The following is a 20,480-nucleotide window of genomic DNA, read 5'->3' as shown; positions in this document are numbered from 1 at the left end:
CTTAGTCATTGTCCAACTCAGCAAGTAATCATGAAGACCAGGCACACCTTAGTCTCTGTTGTTATGTGCCGTTGAGTTGCTTGTGACACATAGCAACCCTATGTACAATGGCCCTAAATCCGTCTCTGTCCTGTGCCAAACTCACTGTCTCCGATATACCCACTCTGATTACCCCAGTCACTGAATATATCCACCTCATAGAGGGTCTTCCCCTCCTGCACTGTCCCTCCATCCTCCCAAGCATGACATCCTTCTCCAAGGAATGGTCCCTCCTTGCAACATGTCCAAAGTATGTTAGATGAAGCCTCAGAAAGCTTGCCTCCAAGGAGTAGACTGGTTTAACCCTCTCTAGGATGAACCTGTTCATTTTCTTAACAGTTCATGGAATGTTCAATACTCTTCTCCAACACCACAGCTCAAAGGAATCAATTCTCCGTCTATTCTTCCTAGTCATTGTCCAGTTCTCTGATGCATAGCAATTGATTGCAGAGACCATGGCCTTTATCAGGCACACCTTAGTCTCCAGAGTGACACCATTGTTCTTCAGTGCATTGGAGAGTTCCCTAACAGCAGACTTACCCATCACAATACGTCTTTTAATTTCTTGGCTGCTGATGCCAAGAGTGTAGACTGTGGAGCCAAGCAAACCAAAGCTGTGAACAATCTCAATCTCTTCACCATCAGTCAGATCCTTAGTCTCTAGACTGACATAATTGCTTCTCAGTACTCTGGAGAGGACCCTGACAACAGATTTTCCCAGTGTAATTAGTCTTTTGATTTCCTGTCTGCTGGTGCCAAGAATGTTGATTGTGGTGATGCTAGTAGTAATAATAGAGATAGTGCCTGGATTTCTGGAATGCAGACAGGGGTGTGTCCTCAATAATAAACAGCTAAATGCTTTTCTGGGATAATTGGGATGGGAGTATCAGAGACAGTGCGATTGGTGCAGGACAGAGCGGAGTTTAGGGCTGTTGTACATAGGGTCGCTATGAGTCGCAGGCGACTCGACGGCACATAATAACAACAACAACAACAACAAATGCTTTTCTGCTAACTCAAAGGTTGGTGGTTCAAGTCCACCAAGAAACACCTCAGAATAAAAAGGTAGAGGTCTGCTTCTGAAAGGTCCCATGTGTCTCTAAATCATAGTTCTACTTTTAAGACACATGGAATTGTCATGAGTTGGGATTGACCTAACACTTGTTTTGTTTTGCTTTAATTTTTCATAGGAATTCCTGGGCACCACAAAGTACTGACACTTGGCTGTTAGCCAAAAGCCCCCACTCACAGGTGCCTCAGAAGAAAGGCCTGGCATTCTGGTCCAATAAGTCAGCCACTGAACACCCTATGGAGTGCAGTTCTGCTTTGACACACATGAGGTCACCATGAGCCAAAACCAACTTGAGCTGGTTTGCTCTTTGTTGTTGGGCTTTTTTATAAAAAAAAAATATGTGTATTAAATTCTTTTCTCTTCTAGCACCTAGAGCGGCAAGGAAGGCTGGATGACTACTTCCCAGCCCATCTGCCTTTCTCCTGTGCACTCCGCTAGCCTGTCCTCCCAGGCTGACTTGCAGTTAGATGTGACCCTATGCTAATGGACAATGAACTGGACTGTTGGACATTACATTCAGACCTGACCTAGTCAAACCTCCTGAGAAAACTCCCATGCTCTTCTTCCTCGCAGCTGCCCATCACACACAAGCACAGTGGCCTTGGAAGCCATGTGTGGACAATCTGGAACCACACGATGGAAATTTCCTAGATCTCTGACTGCTGCTTGGAGAGTCACATTGGAAGAGACACTCTGTTCCATCCTGGAAATAAGAAAGTGGTTGACACAAAGCAAAAGGGTAACTGTAACATGAAGGATGAGGCAACGTTAAAAGGAGCAACTACCGAGGACAGGCTGGGAAAGTGGTGGTCACTGAAGTGAGGGATAAAACATCTGCTGCTGTGCTACCAAGATTGGGAGATTTATCTAATACAGCAGCTAGCAGCATCCTGGTTAAAAGAAGCTTCTTGCACTGAACCCTGACTGATAGCAGCCACCAGAATGAACAACAGAGTGATTCACAGGCAATGCTGATGTTAAGACATCATTTGCCACAGCTAGAACAGAGGCACTGGCAGAATCCAGCTGAAAAGCCAGAAATTTAAGAGCCCATGAGTCACTCTCAGGAACCCTAATATTGTAGTCAGATCTACTACACTGGGAAGGAAAACTGGGGTTGCATGCATAGTCAAAAAGACCATTTCTATATCCATTCTGAAGGACAATGTTGTGATTAACAGGATAATATGTGAAATCTAGACCTACACCAGGAAGCTGGCATCCAAACAGAGCAAGTTGTTGTTGCTAGGTGCTGACAAGTACATCATCATTATTCTTCCCCAACACCACAGCTCAAAGGTATCCATTCTTCTTCTGTAATCCTTATTCAGTGTCCAGCTCTCAGATGCATATCAAGCAGCTGAAAGACTATGGCCTAAATCAGGTGCACTTTAGTCTTCAAAGTGGCTTCATTGCTCCAGAATTTTTTATCCTTTTCTCCTGACTGCTTGTACCAAGGGTATTGATTGTGTATCCAAGGAAGATAAAATCATTAACAGTTTCAATCCTTTCTCCATTTATCAGGATGAGGCAAGAGAGAAAATAATTGAGTTTTGTATACATTCATTGATTTTTTTTCATAGCAAATACTTGGTTTTCTTGATGTTGGGGTACAGTCTACTTTGAAAGATGCCATCCTTGATGTTCTACAGTAAATCTTCAAGTCTTCCTCAGTTTTGGTGAGCAAGGTTGTATCATCTGCATAATACAAGTTGCTGATGAATCTTTATCCAATCCTAACGTCACATTCTTCTTCATAAAGTCCAGCCTCCTGAATGATCTGATCAGCATATGGGTTGAAAAGGTATGGAGAAAGGATCCATCCCTGACAACTTTCTTTATTTTGGACAATACACTGTTCCTTTCTTCTGTCTGATAATTTGAACAGAATGAGGAAAACTCTCTACTAGGTGGACTGACAGTGAGTGCAGCAATGAGCGCAAGTGTGTCAGAGATCGTGGGGTTGGCACAGAATAAGACAGAGTTCAGATCTGTTGTACATAGGGTTGTTATGAGTTGTGCTCGACTCCACGTCACCTAACAACAATGGTAAGATGCTGAATATCCCATGGACTACCAAAAGAACAAACACACGTCTTGGAGAAAGTGCAACCACAGTGTTCCTTGGAGGCAAAGATGGCGAAGTTTCATTTCACATATTCCAGACATGTTGTTAAAAGAAGCTATTCTTAGGAAAAGGACGTCACACTTGGAAAGGGGGAGGGTCAGCAAAGGAGAGGAAGATCTTCAATGAAATGGTTATAAGCATCTGTGGCAATGCATTCTAACATGCTGAGGATAGAGTTCAGGTAGGACCAAGTTCAGATCTGTTTTTCAAAAGGTCGCTTATGAGTCCTACTCTACTTAGCTGCACTTAACAACAACAACAAGTGGTAAGGAGTTGTGCTGCCAATCCAAAGGCAGGCTCTTGGAATCTACCAGCTACTCTGAGGGGAAAAGATGAGCAATTTTCTCCTGTCTGAGTTACAGCCTCTGAAACTCCACTATAAGGCCAACCATCGGTCAGTTCTGACTTGAGGGCACAGAACAACAACGTAGTGTGATGCTCAGGAACAGAATTTCTTAAATGCCAATATAATCATAGAATCCTACCCATTATTTAACATTTACCTTCTGTTGCACTCTACATTACATCGAGCTCCAAACAAACTACTTGGAATTTCCCAAACACACCAGACATGCTTATTTTAGTAAGTCCTCACAGGGTTTCCATTTAAGAGACCATCTTCCCAGCACTACTCCTGGTCCCAAGATGTCCAGGGGTGACACCCTAAAAGAGGCCACTCCTCTGGACAGATTAAAGGCAACTTTCTCCATAATGGTGCTTGATTCCAAGGACCGTTCTCCAAAGGAGTTCCAGGAGCAGATGCTGATCTCAGAGATGAGTGGGTGCTTCCTGAGCTGCAGATGTGGGCCCTGGCAACTGAACTGACAATTCAAACAGCATTCCTTATCCATGAGCCAGGCCAGCTGGTCAGCCTTACTGCTGGGAGCATGGCTGAGAAACGTGTCTACCTTTCATTTTATGACATGTCACAATTCACCCTCCAGTTGTTCTAGGACCTTCTGGAGCACAGGAGACTAATCAGGCTTGATGGCATGACACCTGTATGTGTGTGTGTGTGTGTGTGTACACATATCTACAGGTAACTGGGTGGCCTCATTGGTAGAGAATTGCACTGCCATCCCAAAGGAAGTGTACTGATCTTCAGGAGAAAGATAGGCAATCTCCTCCAGTGCTATTCTTCGCCTCTGAAAACACCCTGAAGGGTTAGCTATGAGTTGGTTCTGATTTGGTCTCACAAGGAATGAGATGATGACAGATGATAGATGATAGATAGATAGATAGATAGATAGATAGATAGATAGATAGATAGACAGACAGACAGGATACATGGAGATAGGGATATAGATGTTGTTGTTGTTGTTGTTGAGAAAAACTCATATTGATTCCCATTGAGTTTTCAGAGGCAGTGAATCACACAGAAGGAGATCATACATTTTCTCCTACAGAGCACTTGAGCTCTGTGTATGGGGTGTGTGTGTGTGGTGTGTGTGTGTGTACAACGCAATGCTAAGGCATATAGTTCAGATGGATTATCTGTTTCATGGGAAAAGGATGGGCAATTTTTTTCCTATGCAATTAACTGCCTCTAAATACCCACTGGAGGATCATCTATGGGTTGGTTCTGATTTGAGGATGCAAAACATGTATCATTGTTTTGATTGTTGTTGTCAGGTGGTACTGAGTTAAACATGACTCATAGCAATGAACACACACACACACACACTTGTATGTGTGTATATGTGTGTGTACACGTGTGTATGTGCGCGCACGTGTGTGTTATTTGGAGAGATTAAAGAAATGTTTTATGTTATTAGAAAAGTAGAAAATCCAAAATTTCCAGGCCAGGTGGAAAGTTGGATAGTCCATCATGAGGGCTACAAAAGAGGCTTTATCCTTTCAACTTTCATGTTATGATTTGAGTTAAACTTTTAAGAGCAAATTGGTTTTCTGTTTAACAGGCCATAAGTAATATTGATTGAAATCCCCACAATATAACAACACTCTTACTACACTCCCTTGCAGTGTTGACTAGATACATTCCTTCTTTCTCTTTTCTTTACTTGCCTTCTAGGCATTATCCCAAGGCAAATGCTGCTCTTTTGATCTCTTATGGCTTATTCTTCTAAGAAGTGGTTTTATTGTCCACTTTATAGGCCTGTGTATTGTTTGGATGAAAGTCGAGTCACCCAGGTTCATTTACTTCCAGACTTGAAGCTGGCTGAGAATGAGCAGTTAGAGGGATTTCCTCACAGCACAGGGGCAGTTTCAGATCTATTTATTGTTCTTTAAGTTGTTATGAGTCATAGTCAACTCTATAGCACACACCAACAATAACAACCATAAGCCTGGTCTTTTTTTAAAGTTTTTCGTTTGATCCACATTCCCCACCACCACCATGGATCCAAGACCCACTCTTGAAGAAAAGCCCATAGTGGCATGTGGACACTGTCTAATTCTTCTGGTTTCTTGCAGGCTGAGTTTCTCCTGGACTCTTAGACCTTTAACTAATCATTTCCTTGTGTCTTTGGTTTTCTTCACTTCTCTTTACCCTAGGCAGAGAAAGACTGACAGTTGCAATTCAGATCATGGCTCACAAGATTTTAAAGACTCCATTGGTCAGTTTACCTCGATGTTTCCCCAAGACCATGGTTCTTCACCCCATGCCTCACAACCCCTTACCTCACTGTTGTTTGGTTATGGTTAAAAAGTTTGCACAGTATTGTTCCTTGTTTGCTTTACTGTGATGCTGTTCTTAAATGATAATTGAGTCAGATTCAACTCAGTGATTCCATGAAAAACAGAACAAAACACCGACAGCCTCACCCTCTCTGTTGTGCATAAGCCCATTGTCACAGCCTCTATGCCAATCCATCTCCCTGAGGGGGTTCTGCTTTGTTTTCTCTAGTGATTAACCCCTCCTGGAAACAAGTCCAAAGTATGCAAGGTAAGTCTCACATGCTTGCTTCTAAGGAATGCCCTAGTTCACTTCTTCTAAAACAGACTTGCTTGTTATGTTGGCTGTCAATAGTATATTCAATATTCTTCACCAATACCACAATTTCAAGGCATCTATTCTTTTTTTTCTTCCTTATTTATAATATAATTTTCACATGTCTGTGAAGCAACTGAAAAGACCATTGTTTAGGTCAGACACATCTTAGTCTTTAAACCAACATCCATACCCTTAAGCAATGTAAAGAGGGCTTTGGCAGCAGATTTATCCAGTTAAACACATTCTTTGATTTCTTAGCTGCCACTTTCAGAGCTGTTGATAGCAGATTTTAGTAAAATGAAATCTTTGGCAACTTCAATCACCTATCTCTTCGTTAATCATGAAGAGGTTTATTGGTCCAATTATAAGGATTTTTGTTTTCTTAATTTTGGCATTTAGTTGCTACTGTGGGAGCTCTGGTGACCTCATGGGAAGAAACTGCACTGCAATCTCGAAGGCATGCAGTTTGTACCAGCTGCTCTGAGGGAGAAGGATGGACCATTTCCTCCTGTGTGATTAACTGCCTCTGAAAACCCACTGGAGGATCAGCTATGGGTCGGTTCCAACTCAATGGTACACAACCAGAAAAAAAGCAACAACAATGTCTACTGAAGTCTTTCAACTTCACTAGGAAGTGCTTCAATTCTTCCTTACTTTCTGAAAATAAGATGTGTCATCTGGTAGCATAGGTTGTCAATATAAGTTACTTATGAATCTTCCTTTAACTCTAATATCACGTTCTTTTTCATATAGTCTGTCATTTCAGATTATTTGCTCAGCATACAGATTAAATAGGTATGGTGAAAGGATACAACTCTGACACACACCTTTCTTGATTTTAAACTGTATGGTGTGTGCTCACGTAGTTCTGTTCAAACAACTGCTTCTTGGTCCAAGCACAAGTTTTCATGAGCACAATTAAATGTTCTAGGATTTTCATTTTTCTGAATGTTAGCCATAACTTACTAAAATCCACACAGTCAAATGCCTTTGCATAGTCAATAAAACATGATTAAATATCTTCTGATATTCTCTGCTCTCAGCTAAAATCCATCTGACATCAGCAAAAATCTCTTGTTCCTATGGTTTCTTCTGAATTTAGCTTGATTACTATCTGTTCTTTGTTGGTGTTCTGCTCCAGTCTTTTCAAAACAATCTTCAGCAAGGTTTTACTAGCTTATTACTGAGTTTTGTCTTTGTTTTTTGAGTAGGATCATATATGAATCTCTTCTAGTTGTTTAGTTAGATAGCTGTTTACAAAAGTTCTTGGTATAGACAAGAGAGCATGCATGTCCACAGTTATATCTGTTTGTTGAAAAGACTTCAATTGGGACTTCTCTAGTTTCTTTTTTTTAAAAAAAAGAAAAATTATTACTTTTTGTGTGTGTACCATCAAATCAGGTCTGACTGGTACAGGAGGAGATTGTCCCTCCCTCTCCAGGACAGCATCTGGTGGATTCAAACGACACACCTCTGGGATTGCAGCACAGCTTCTTGCCTCTAGGCCACCAGAGTTCTCCAAGAATTTCACTAGTTTCTGAAGCCTTATTTTTCCCCCAATATCTTAAATGCAACTTGGATTTTTCCCTTCAGTATCATTGGTTCTTGGTTTTATTTGTAGTTGTTCAGTGTCAATTCTTTTGTTACAGTTACTGTGTTTCATTGACTATGCAAAGGCATTTGACTGTGTGGATCACAATAAATTGTGGCTAACCTTGAGGAAAATGGGAATCTCAACTTGATCTTGCTTATACAAAACCTAATCTTGAACCAAGAAGCAGTCCTCAGAAAAGAGCAAGGAAATACTGCATGGTTCAAAATCAAGAAAGGAGTGCATCAGGGATGCATCTGTCCCCATACCTTTTCAATCTGTATGCAGAACAGATAATTTGGGAGGCAGGGCTTTATGAGGAGGAGTGTGGCATCAGAATTGGAGGAAGACTTATTAATAACCTATGATATACAAATGACACAACCTTGCTTGCTGGAACTGAAGAGGACCTGTGAAGCACTTTTGCTGCAAAAGGTCAAGATTATTGCCTTCAATATGGATTGAAGCTCAACATCAAGAAGACAAAAATTCTTATCACTGGACCAGTTGGCAGCACCATAATAGATGGAGAAGAAATTTATATTGTTAGCAATAACAGCTTGCTCGAATCCAAAATCAACACTCTTAATACCAGCAGTCAGGAAATCAAAAGATGAATTGCATTGGGAAAATCTGTTGTCATGGACCTCTCCAGAGTGCTAAAAAGCAATGATGTCAGTCTAGATACAAAGGTGCACCTAATCCAGGCCATGGTTTTCTCAATTACTTGTTAGGCTTCAGAAAGTTGGACAATGACTAAGGATGACAGAAGAATAATTATGCCTTTGAGTTGTGGTGCTGGAGAAGAGTCTTGAACATACCATGGACTGCCAAGAAAACAAATAGGTCTGTCTTGCAGAGGGTGTCTTGGGGGCTAGGATTTTGAAGCTCTGGCTCACTTGCTTTGGGCACATGGCCAGGAGAGATCAGTCCTTGGAGAAGGACATCATGCTCAAAAAAAGGTGGACAGACAGTTCAGGAGAGGAAGACCCCAGATGAGATGGATTGATACAGTAACTGGAGCGATGAAAGTTGGTGTGTCAGAATAGTGAGACTGGCTCAGGACAGGGAGGTTCAGAGCTGCTGTACATAGGGTCACTATTCATCGCAGGTGACTCAACCAATAATATTAGATGACAGGTTTGGAAGCAGGAGTGGCATCCACTTTCTTAATAACTTGCCTCCGGAAACTCTATGAACTTTGATAAACATCAATAGTTGTAGAGGGGCTTCAGGCCTTTTTGTTTATAGGGTCACTATGAGTCATGTTCGACTCAAAGGCAATCAACAACTGTAAAATCCTTCTGTGTTCATTTGATGCTTTCTGAATCATCCAACATTCTGATCATAGAATATTTCAGTATTACAACTCTAGGTTTAAATTTGTTCTTCAATTCTTTCCATCTGAGAAACACTGAGAATGTTCTTCCTTTTTTGTTTGCTAACTCTGGGTCTTTTCATATTGCATTATAATACCTTTATTTATTCTCAAATTGCCCTTTGAAATGTTCTGTCCAGCTCTGTTACATCATCATTTCTTCAATTCACTTTAGCTTCTCTCCCTTCTAGCATGATTTGTAATGTCTCTTCTGACATCCCTTTTGGTCTTTAATTTCTTTTCTGGTTTTTAATTATGTTTTGTTTTTACCATGTATAATTTCATTAACGTCACTCCACAGTTCATCTGGTCTTAAATCATTAATAGTCAGTACATGAAATCGACATGAAGTTGATGTGATATCACTCCAAGTGAGATAAATTTAAGGTGATAATTCAGCTCTTATAAACTTCTATTTTCTTTAACTTCAATTTGAATTTAAGTATGATCAATTAATGCTCTGTACCACAGTCAGCCTCTGCCTAATGATATTGAGTTTTCTACTTTCTCTTTCCACGTATGTGGTTGATTTGATTCCATCTGGTAAGGTCTACCTGTAGTCACTACGTGTGTGTGGGGGTGTGTGTGTAAGCTATTTGCGATGGGAAATCAATGGCTCTACAAAATTCCATTATGCCATCTCTGGCTCACTTCTATCACCAAGATCATATTTTCCAACTACCCATTATTCTCTGTTTTTAGATTGTGCACTCCAGTCACAGGTTATTATTAACCCATCCTGACTCGTTATGTGTGACAAGTTTCATTCTCCATAACTTAGCAGAAACCTGTAATTTCTTCAACTTTGGCTTTTAATGATTGGTGTAAAACTTTGAATAATAATAGCATTACTAGAATTTCTCTGTGTGTGTGTGTGTGTGTGTGTGTGTGTGTGTGTGTGTTATCCAGCTTCTAATACAGATTATACCTCAACATCAAGAAGACAAAAATCCTCACTTCCAGGCCAGTGGACAACATCATAATAAATGAAGAGATTATCATTGTCAACTATTTCATCTTGCTTTGATCCACAATCAATATCCTTGATATGAACAGTCAAGAAATCGAAAGATTAGTTGCATTGGGAAAATGCGCTGTCAGGGATCTCTCTACAGAAATAAACAGGATAGCATCAGATTAAATACTAAGGTGCACCTGATCCAAGCCATTGGTCTCCTCAATTGCTTGATTTTGAAAATTTGAAATGGCTAAAGACAACAGAAGAATAATTGATACCTTTGAGTTGTGGGGTGGACAAGAGCTTTGAATATTCCATACACAACCTTGAGAATGAGCAGGTCTATCTTAGAGAAAGTGAAACCAGAGTGTTCCTTGGAAACAAGGATGGTGAAACTTCATCTCACATACTTTGGGCATGTTGTTTAGAGGGACCAGTCATTGGAGAAGCACATCATGCTTGGAAAGGTAGACCAGAGTAAGAGAGGAAGACCTTCAACAAGATGTATTGAAACAGGGAAAGACGGATTGACGTAGTGACTGTAGCAGTGGGCTCAAGAATGTCAGAAATGGTGAGAATGGCCTAGGAAAGAGAAGGTTTCATGTTCATTGTTCATAAGGTTGCTATACTTGACAGCGAAGCATACCGAACTTGCCAGCACATAACAACAATGCAGCATTGGAGTTTAGGATAGATTTTTGAAATGTTCTTTTTAATGATGAATGCGACATTGTTCCTCTTCATTTTGTCATTCCTGGCACAGTAGACCCTATGATTGTCTAATTCAAATGACTAATACCAGTCCTTTCACCATACCTAGTCAATCTGTATGTTGGGCAGATAAGAAACTGGACTATATAAAAAAGGGCGTGGCATTGGGATTGAAGGAAGACTCATCAACAACCTGAGTATATGGCATAATATTGGTTGTTTGCCAAAAATGAAGAACACTTGAAGCACTTACTGAAGAAGATAAAAAAAAACTACAGCCTTCAGTGTGGATTACACTTCAGTATCAAGAAAACAAACCCCTCACAACTGGAATGGTAGGCAACATCATGATTGTTGTTGTTTGTTGTTGTTGATTGCCATGGAGTAGAGAACAACTCATAACTACTCTATAAACAAAAGACCTAATGCTTTTCCATAACTATAGTCATTTCTCCAAGTTCATAGAGTTTCCAGAGGCATGTGGTGTAGGAAGTGGATGTCACTCCTGCTTCCAAGCATGTTTCACAGCTGGGAGCTCCACCAAACACTGTACACATTGGGAAACCTTATGGTATTTGATACCCCACTGGTATAAGGTTCAGCATCACAGCAAACCCAGGTTACTTTATACAGCACATTGACAGAGTGATGTACAAAGTAGAACAGTGTTCCTCCAGATATAATAATAGTCTTACTTAGCAGTGGTTAAGTGTCATCAAGTCGAGTATGACTCGTAGCAACCCTTGCACAAAGACCTGAACTCTGCTCTTTAACTAATATCATTACTGTATGTTTATAGAGTTTCCAGGGGCATCTAGTTTAGGAAGTGGATGCCACTCCTGCCTCCCAACCTGAATCAATTGGAAGCTCCTCCAAACATTGTACATGATGAGTAACCATTATAGTATTTGACACAGATTGAGAAAAGATAGAAGTTAACAGTTACTTAATTTTACTTAGATTCATAATCAACATTCATAGTTACAGCAGTCAAGAAATAAAAAGCCATGTTGCTTTGGAGAAAGCTTCTGTCAAAGACCTCTCCAAAGTGCAAGAGCAAGGATATCATTTTGAAGACTAAGATATACATGAACTAAGCGATGGTCTTTTCAGTTGCTTCCTCTACACCTAAAACTTGTATAGTGAATGAGAAAGACAAAAGAATAATAAATGCCTTTGAACTGTGATGTTGGAAAAGAGCATTGAGTATTTCATGGGCTATGAAAAGAGCAAATCTTTCTTGGAAGAAGCACAACCAGTGTGCTCCTTAAGAGTTAAGAATAGTCAAACTTCCCACATATATTGAGCATGTTTTCAGGAGGTGATGGTCCTTTGAAAAAGACATCCTCTTGGCAAAGATAGAAAGTTATAGGAAGAGAGGATAACTCTAAATGAGATGCACAGACATGGTAACTAAAAATGGGCTCAAGTATGGCAGACTGTGAGGATGACGCAAAATAGGTCACGTTTCCGATCTGTTGTTCGTAGGATCGCTGTAATAGTGAACTCCACAGCATTTCAAAACAAGTATGAATGGATATTGATGGCTGTGTCTCCTTATTTTGAACCATGCCATCTTAGCAAATAAAAGTCCTTTATTGACTAAAAGCTTTATTGTATCATTAAAGTAGACTGTACTTGAAGGAGGTAGCTCTTATCCAGTTGTATTTTGAGTGCCTTCCAACGTGAGTGACACATATTCTAGCACTATATAGGCAATTTTATGCTCTTATTCGTAAGGTTTTTTTGTTGCTGTTGTTAAGTGCTGTCGAATCTAGTACAACTTACACTGACCCTATGAACAAAAGATCTGAAATCTGTCCCTTCTTGCATTATCCTTATCATCCCCAACACACTTGAGCCCACTGCACAATATCAATCCATCTTATTGAGGGTTTTCAGAAGTTGATCAGCAATCCTGCTTCCTCATCTATCTTGGTATGGAAGTTCTGCTGAAACCTGTCCACTATGGTTAATCATGTTAGTGTTTAAAATACCAGTGGAACTGCATCCAGTATTGCAGCAACATGCCAGCCATCACAATGTGACAAAGTGCCCTGTAAGTGGTAATGATCTAACATATTGGTGGTGGTGTCATGTTCTGTTGAGTCAGAACTAACTCATAGCTGACCCTCCAGTAGGCTTTTAGATGTTGTAAACTGCATAGAAGAAGATTGTACATCTTTCTCCTGCAGAACACCTAGTAGATTCAAGTCACTTGCCTTTGGCTTAGAAGCACAACAACTTACCATAGCCTACAAGAACTCCATGATCTAATACATACAAATACAGGGATATATTTATAGCACATGCAAACACATATATAGATATATTTGCAAAACCTATGTATGGTCGTGTATGAAGCATCTTTCACCTGCTCATATTTGTTAATCTTGCCTATGTGCTTAGTGCCTATTTGTAGATTAATGTTTTATTCCTAATAATTCAAGAGTATTTACTGTATTTAACTTTTTTGTCTCTAATTTCTGTGCACCCCTTCTTCACTTTCTTTAGCAATATTGTGCTAATTACCCCACATTATATCTTTTCTTTCCCATCACCCAAGAATTATGTGTTGTGATACCAACTGACAGATTGGCTATTCAAATCCGCTTGCCACTTCATGAGGACAAGATGAGCAGTCTCTTCCTGTAAAGATTTATGGCCTTGGAAACCTAATGGGGGTCCACGATCAATGGGAAGTCAACTCAATACATTCTGAGTTTACTTAGTGACTTCCCCTCCCCTCCTATCTCTGATAACCATCAGAAGTTTTTTCTGTGTGCAAACTTCTCCTGGACTGTTTATAATAGTGGGCTCACAGAATGGTTTTCTTTTTGTGGTCGACTTATTTAACTCAGCATATCATCCTCAAGGTTCATCATAATGTCTTCAAGGTTCAAGGTCATATTTGTAGATTCTACATTATTTTATGGCATTGCATAGGATTACACTGTGTTTATGTACAGTTTTCTATCCATTCATCTGTTAGTGGACACTTAAGTTGTTTCCATTTCTTTCCTATTATGAATAATACTACAATAAACCTGAAAGTGTACAGATCTATTCACGCACTAGTTCTCATTTCTTTTGAATATATACCTAATAGTGAGGGTTCTAGGACAAATGTATTTATATTTCCAACTTTTGAAGGTGAAATCATAGTGTTTTCCACAGTGGTTGCACCATTGTACAGTCTCACTAGCAAGCAGAACATGAGAATGTCAATCTCACCAGCATTTTCTTCTATCTTTTTGAAATTTGCTATTTTTACTGAGATGAGATAATTTCACTTTGTTGTTTTGATTTGCATCTCTCTGGTGGCCTAGTGGGGAAGGACTTGTGCTGCCAACCCAAAGGCAAGCAGTTCTAATCCATCAGCTTTTCTGAGGAAGAAAGATGAGCAGTCTTATTCCACGTGATTTATAGCCTCCAAAAGTCTATTGAAGGGTCAACTCTGAGTTAGCTCTGACTCAAGAGCAATGAGATTTTTTTGTTGGGTTTTACTACCTTAGGATCCTGAGGAATATTCCTTCCCCCTTAGAAAACCTGGATTTTTGTTTATAAGGCAAAATCACTGATTGAGGTCCACCTACATTATGGAGGGGAATCTGCTTTGCTTAAGGTCGATGATTTAATTTTAATCACTTGCAAACACCTTCACTTAAAAATGAGATTAGTGTTTGACTAAACAACTGGGTACCACAGCCTAGACACATTGACACATAAATGGATCACCAACTGTCTGTCTGAGATGACTAAGGCCGAGAGATCACTGTTAGTTCTTTCTGTGTCAGGCATCGTCCTTCAGAGGTACATGAATCAAGAAGAAGAAAAAAACCCATAGGGTTCCTAGGGTTGGTGATATAAACAAGTCCTAAATGTTTGTTTTATGAAAAGAATGTGCACAATAAAAGTCCATCCATATACTGAGAAGACTGGTGCCCTATTGGCTGTACCAATGTAACTGGGGAAAGATATGCATTTATTTAATCTTATCCATAGGGATACATGAAAATTAGCCTTCACTGATATGTTCATTAATCCAAAAGAAAGAAGAGACAACCTAGTTTACTGCTGCCTTATCAACCTCTCTTTTGTGGTAAGAATGTAGAAATATCATATCAGGGATTAATCTTGGTTGCAGGACATAGAAAAGATGTTCCAGTCTTTGAAACTTTCCCATCTCAAAATAATACCTGTTTCAAAGAGCCAATAGTTGCAAGAAGCATTTGAGGATCCAGTTTCAATCCAATCCATTCCTAATGTGGTTTCTTTATCATTGATCCTATTAAGTATATTTATTGTCAGCCTAATAGCCACGCTCAATCTAAAACATAAAATGAGAATTAAGCATAGTAATTCTATTTAGGAGTAGATGATGTGCCAAAAACTGTACTAGGAATTTTATATATTTAACATTTCATTTACCCACAGCTCTCTGAAGTAGTGATTTTTATTCTATTTTACTGGGAGAATAAAAAAAAAAGGATACTGAGTCTGAAAAAAAAAAATGAAGGATCTACTCAAAACCTCATCACTTGTACGCAGCAGAGCCAAGAATCATACTTAGTTCTGCTTGACTTAAAATTCTATGCGTCTAACCACTACACATCATAAATGAGTATTAGGAGTAGTGAAGTAGAAACTTGAGGCACAAAGATACACATTAGAGAACAAACCTTGAATAAAGCAGGTGGCAAAGGGACCTTTTTATATTTTAGGAGCTCTAGAATAGAGACTGAACATGCCCAGAGCTGGAACTCTACTCCTTGTAGCAATCCAGATTTCTACAAAAATTGCTAAGGGTAGTAAGTCATCACAGTTCCCCCAAACCCTCTATCTAGTGCCCCCAAAAGATATTACAAAATACAACAATACCAAATGTATTCATTCAGTGTTGGTGTTGTTAGCTGCCATTGAGTTGACTAAGACTCATGGAGACCCCATGAACAACAAATTTCAACTTTGTCCTGTCCTACACCCTCTTCACAATCTCCATCTTACTCAAGCTTATTGTGGTCGTCTCTTTGTCAGTCCATTTGTTGAGGGTCTTCCTCTATTTCTCTGATTTTTAACCTTTCCTAGAATGATGTCTTTCTCCAAGAGCTGATTCTTTCTGAGAATATTCCCAGAGTAAGTGAGATGAAGTTTCACCACCCCCGCCTCCAAGGAGCCCTCTGGCTACACTTGCCTCAAGACTGATTTGCTTGTACTTTTTGCAGTCCATGTTATAGTCAATACTCCTTGTCAATTTAAAGGCAAAAATTCTTCTTCAGTCTTCTTTACTCATTGTCCAACATTCAGGTCCACAGGAAACAACCGAAAAGACCATGGCTTAGATTAGGTACACCTTGGTCTTTCAACTGGCATCCTTGCTCCTCAGAACTTTAGAGAGGTCCTGAAGAGCAGCCCTCCCTGTTGCAGCATGTCTTTTTATTTCAGGACTACTGCCACCATGGGTGTTGGTTGTGGATACAAGTCAAATTAAGTCATTGACAAAATCAATCTTCTGTCCATCTATAATGGTGTTGCCTATTGGTCCAGTGGCAAGGATTTTCATTTTCTTGAAGTTGAGGTATAACTCATAATGAAGGCTGCAGTCTTCAATCCCCTTAATCTACCCCAGAAAGTGATCCTGTTCTTCTTCACCTTCAGCAAACAAGGTTGTGTCATCTGCCAATACAAACTGTTGATGTGTCTTACTTTAATCCAGATGCTACACCCTTTCTCATATAGTCCAGCTTCTTCAATGATCCACTCAGTAAGTAAATGGAATTGTTTGTTGTTGTTATGTGCCATCGAGTCGTTTGCGACTCATAGCGACCCTATGTACAACAGCCCTAAACTCTGCTCTGTCCTGTGCCAATCGCACTGTCTCTGACACTTCCATCCCGATTTTCCCAGTCACTGAATCAATCCACCTCATAGAGGGCCTTGCTCTCCTGCGCTGTCCATCCATCCTACCAAGCATGATGTCCCTCTCCAAAGACCTGTCCCTCCTTACAACATGTCCAAAGTATGTTAGACAGAGCCCCAGAATCCTTGCCTCCACGGAGCAGCCCGATTTGATCCTTTCCAGGATGAATCTTTTTTTTTCCTAGTAGTCCATAGTACCCTCAATACTCTTCTCTAGCACCACAGCTCAAAGGCATCAATTCTCCTTCTATCCTCCTTAGTCATTGTCCAACTCTCTGATGCCTAACAAGTGATAGCAAAGACTATAGCCTGTATCAGATGTACCTTAGTCTCCAGAGAGACACCGTTGCTCTTCAGTACTTTGGAGAGGGGCACTTAAGAAATAAAACAAAGAATTTTAAGGGTGGTAAAACTACGTTTTTTACAATACTGTTATGTTGGGTATGTGACATTATTCATTTGTTAAGACTTATAAATCCTATAAAAATAGGTGTTACATGTCAACATCAAGAAAACAAAAAACCTTACCACTGGACCAATCACAAATGGAGGCAACATCATCACAGATGGAGAAGAGATTGAAGTAAAATGAATTCATTTTACTTGGATCTACAATCATCACCTATTACAGCAGAAGTTAAGAAACCAAAAGACTTGCTACACTTGGAAACAAATTATCAAGGACCTCTCCAAAATTCTAAAGAGAAAGGATGTCAGTTTAAGGACTAAGGTGTGCCTATTTCAAGCCAGGATATTTTCAGTTGTTTCCTATGCATCGGAATGCTGGAGAATGCATGACGAAAACAAAAAAAGAATTAATGTCTTTGAATACTGGTGTTAGAAAGGAGTGCTGTATATACTATGTACTGCCAAAAGAACAAATATATTTGTCTTGGAGAAAATGTAAGCAGGGTGCTCCTGAGAAACAAGAATATCGAAAATTTATCTCACATACCTGGGCATGCTTCCAAGAGGGGCCAGTCTTTGGAAAAAGACATCATGCTGTGAAAGGTAGAGAATCAGTAAAGAGAAAGAAGGCCCTCAACAAGATGGATTGACACAATGACTGTAACAGTGGGCTCAAGCATATGGGAAATCATGTAGATGGCACGAGTTAGCACAAGACTCAGGTCTGTTGTTCATAGGATCATTATGAGCCAAAGTCACCTCGACTGCACATAACAACAATATTAAATTGAACAACACAACATATACGAACTTTGTAAGTAAACGAGTATTTTAAAAAAAAAGACTAATCTCTAATGGGAACTCTTGTTGATGAGTGTCATCCTATCAGCTGTAACTGGAAAACATTGACTAGTCCTACAACAATCTCACAATCCTTGTTATGTTTGAGTCCATTGCGGCAGCCACAGTGTAAGTCCGTATCATTGAGGGTCTTTGTCACTGACTCTCCACCAAGTAATAAGTCTTTCTCCAGGGACTAGGCCCTCCTGATAGCATGCCTGACGTACCTAAGACCAAGTCTTGCCATCATGCTTTTAAAGAGCATCCTGGCTATACTTCTTTCAAGGAAAATTTGTTCTTCTGGAAGCTCATGATATATTCTATACTCTTTCCCAAGAGTATAATTCAAAGGCCTCGCATTTTTTGGTCTTCTTTAGTCATTGTCCAGATTTGACACGTATCTGAGGGGCTAAAAACTCTATGTCTAGGATGAGCTGCTTCTTGGTGTTAAATGTCACATCCTTGATTTTTAACACTTAAAGAATTATCTTGAAATGAATGTGTTTAATGCAAAAAGAATTTGATTTCTTGACTGCTGATTCTATGAACATGATTGAAATTCCAATAAAAATGAAATTCTTGACAAATGTAATCTTTTCTCTGTTTATGATAGTGTTGTTTATTGGTCAAGCTGTAAGGATTTCGGGGTTTTCTAATAGTGTGATGTGATCCATACTGAAGACTCTAGTCTTTGACAGTAAGGGCTTCATTCCCTCTTTCCTTTCAGTGAGCAACTGCAGGTGGATGGCAAGTCTTCCTTCAACCCTGATGCCAGCTTCTTTTTCATATAGTTCAAATCTCAAATTATTTGCTCAGTTTAGAGACTGAGTAGGTATTATGAAGAGATACAATTCTTATGTATACCCCTCCTGATGTTTTTAAGCCATGTAGTTGCTCAAACAGCTGTTCAAATAACTTCTTGATTTGTGTCCAAGTTCTGCATGAACACAATTAAATCTTCTAGAATTTCTATTATTCTTAATGCTTTCCAAAACTTGTTGTGGACCATAGAGTCAAATACCCTTATGTACTATTACAAGTACCCTTATGTACTTATTACAAATAAATATCTTTCTGGTACTTTCTGGTTCCAGTCAAGACCTATCTGATATTCACTCTCTCACTCATTGCCATCAGTGACTCATAGCAGGTTTCCAAGGCCGTAAATTTTACAGAAGGAGACTACTCATCATTCCCCTGTACAGCTGCTGGTGGATTTGCATGTGGGAGAAACGTGACCTTTGGACTGGCACACAATTCCCTATGGCCTAGACAGCCAGAGCTCACTCTCTGACAAAAGCAATATCTACCTATCCACATCCTCTTCTGAATCTGGCTTAAATTTCAGGCAGTTCTCTGCCAATATGCTGCTCCAATATTTTTTTTATTGTCTTCAGCAAGATTTTACTTTTGTGTGATATTAATGATGTTATTGATTCTATTGTATCACCCTTATTTGGAATGGACATATATATGAGATCTCCCAGTTGACTAGGCAGATAACTGTCTTCCAGATTTCTTAGCATAATCAAGTAATCAAGTGAGTCCAGGTCTGTATCTATCTATTAAAACACCTCAATCAGTATTTTATCAATTCTAGACTCTTATTTTTCAACACATCTTCAACACTACCTGGATGGGTTTTTTCAGTATGATTCGTTCTTGATCACATGCTATCTCCTGAAATGGTTCAGTGTCAACCAATTAGTTTTAGAACAGTGATTCTGTGTATTCTTTCTTTTCTTTTGATACTTCTATGTCATTCAATATTTTGCCCAACTAAAAGTACCAGTTTGGTACTGCAACCCTTGAAATTGTTCTTCAGGCCTTCCAGTTTGGGAAATGCTGAACACGTTCCCTTGTGGCTTTCTACTCAAGGTCTTTACAAAATTCATATAATTCTTTTCTTTGTCTTCTTGAACTGCCCTTTGAAATCTTTATATTCAACTTCATCCTTTCTTCCATTCAATTTAGCTTCTGTATAATTGTTGTTGTTAGCACTTGTAAAATACTGAAATGTTTGTCCTTGCCTATAGACTGAGGGCCGGTGGGTTGTGAGTCTTTGTCCCAGCTGGACCTTTGGAGGGCCTCTCGCATCTTGAAGAGGGACACACATGCGTATGGAATGCTCAGGGATCTTGTGGCTTTCTTTTCGTCCTAAGTGGGTGTCAGCAGAAAGGACTGATGATTTGGGGGTCTCTGGCGCAGAGTCCACCAGCATTTGGGAGTGCTGGAATTGTAAAATATTGACGGGTCCGAGGGCCCTTGTTATTGGTGAATCATTCTTCTAGGTTGTACAACCCTGTTCTGTCCACTTGCTGTGCAGAGGTAACTCATGGTTCCTGTGAAGCTGAACACTGTGACACCGATGTGTTAAATGCAATATTGGTTCCCCATGGTGGACAGTGTTTGGTGGAACTCCTTGATTAAAACAAGCTTGGAAGCAAGAGTGGCATCCACTTCTGAAAGAGCTTGCCTCCAGA

This window comes from Elephantulus edwardii, unplaced genomic scaffold, assembly GCF_000299155.1.
Source record: "Elephantulus edwardii isolate Elephantulus edwardi_28Jun2011 unplaced genomic scaffold, EleEdw1.0 scaffold00036, whole genome shotgun sequence".
NCBI classification, from domain to species: domain Eukaryota; kingdom Metazoa; phylum Chordata; class Mammalia; order Macroscelidea; family Macroscelididae; genus Elephantulus; species Elephantulus edwardii.
This window is presented reverse-complemented; position numbering follows the sequence as displayed.